This window comes from Dipodomys merriami, unplaced genomic scaffold (assembly GCF_024711535.1).
Source record: "Dipodomys merriami isolate MVZ:Mamm:240054 unplaced genomic scaffold, mDipMer1.0.p SCAF_46, whole genome shotgun sequence".
Taxonomy (NCBI): Eukaryota; Metazoa; Chordata; class Mammalia; order Rodentia; family Heteromyidae; genus Dipodomys; species Dipodomys merriami.
The window spans coordinates 1,089,863-1,091,796 of NW_027206024.1; the positions used below are offsets into that span (position 1 = coordinate 1,089,863).

The 1,934-nt window shown below is 36.3% G+C and overlaps 1 non-coding gene across 1 annotated transcript; it reads right to left on the bottom strand.

Moving 5' to 3' along the window:
* Positions 1–358: 358 nt before the first annotated feature.
* Positions 359–462, bottom strand: LOC138808628 (U6 spliceosomal RNA). The gene has a single exon (XR_011366538.1). It is a non-coding gene; the product is annotated as a U6 spliceosomal RNA (small nuclear RNA).
* Positions 463–1,934: the final 1,472 nt, after the last annotated feature.

A 1,934-nucleotide genomic window follows, 5' to 3' on the forward strand; every position in this document is an offset into this window, starting at 1 on the left:
GTTACTAACAAATGGGGAAACGTTATTCTTTCTGATGGAGGCATAGAATTCCATTGTGTATATATACCACATTTTCTTGATCCATTCATCTGCTAAGGTATTGGGGTTGGTTCCATATATTAGCTATCTTAAAGAATGCAGCAATAAACATAGTTGTGCTGGTAGCTTTAGTATGGTCTTGTTTGTGATCATTTGGGTAAATGTCCCAAAGTGGGATTGCTGGGTCATAGGGGAGCTCTATGTGGAGTTTTTTGAGGAACCTCCATACTACTTTCCAAAGTGGTTGAACAAGTTTTGTACTCCCACCAAGAATGCAGTATGGTTCCCTGGTGGCCACATCCCCTCCAGCATCTGTTGTAAAAGTATGGAATGCTTCAGAAATTTGTCTGTCATCCTTGTACATGAGCCACGCTAATCTTCTCTGAAATGTTCCAATGTTTCTGCTATGCATTTCATTTTGTACTCCTGAACTTGGCGAGTGATTTTAGGTGTGTCTACAACAGTAGAATCAGCATAAATCAAGCCAGCATTTCTTCATTGAAGATACAAGGAAAGGACACAGGTTGCCACATTGTAACAATGAAATATACAAGACACTCTATGGGAGGGGTGAAGCGACATGTTGGGGAGGTATGAAGGGGCGGAATGGTAGGGGAAAGACAAAGGAGGGGGTAACAATGCTCAATAACAAATGGACTAATTACCTTACTTACGTAACTGTAACCCCTCTGCACAGGGACTTTACAATAAAAATATAAATTGAAAAGATACAAGGAAAACTTCTGTACTTATAGGAAGTTGTATTTGTCACACAATATCAGCAAGGTATTGGTTTTAGGACCACAAGCATATTAAAATTTTGGATGCTCTAATTCTCTACATAAACACAGTATATTATTTCCATTAGAATCTGCCCACAACCTAGTGCAGGGTAATTGCTAAGAAAATTTTTACTACATTCTATGTTTGTAATGAAAAATAAAATTATATGCACTATTGACTGATACCATTTTTTTCAGATAATTTATTTATTGTGAAAATATCGTACAGAGGGGATTTTATTACATGGGCAAGGTAATGAATATACATACATATATGTATATTCATATATATACATATATACATACATATATACATATACATATATATATATAATGTTTTAAAATCAAAATATTTTACATCCTTTTTAAAAATTTTTTATCATGAAAATACCATACAGAGTTGTTACAATTACAGAGGAAAGGTAATGAGTACATTTTTATCAAGCATTATTGCTTCCCCCTTGGTTTCCCCTTCCCTTCATATCTTCCACCACCCCCCAGCCCCTCCCCGACCTGCCCAAAGTTGTAAAGTTCGAATTTCTGCATAACGACTTGTACATCTCATGGCTGCAATGGGTCCACCGGTATCCCTATTTGCTTTTGCCCTTCCCATCCACAAACTATATCAATATCAAATACAATGAAAGCCGGGGTTATACCGTGGGGGAGGGACATAGAACACAAAAAAGCAATCATCTTTTGAATATGTTTGAAACAAATGCAAGAAGGAAAAAAAATACGAATATCTATATTGGGGTTCATTTCACGTAAAATCAACTTATCTGACCTTTTCTGCTTGTTTCAGACATACACTAGTTATTGCAAATAAGGGAAACCATGGGACCTATGTTTCTTTGGGCCTGGCTTTCTTCACTTAATATACTTTTTTCCAAGTATTTCCAGTTCTTAACAAATGGGTCAATGTCATCCTTTCTGATGGAGGCATAGAATTAATTCCATTGTGTATATATACCACATTTTCTTAATCCATTCATCTGCGGAGGGGCATCTGGATTGGTTCCACATCATAGCTCTCTTAAAGAATGCTGCAATAAACAGTTATGTTGGTAGCTTTAGTATAGTCTTGTTTGTTACCATTTGGGTAAATGCCAA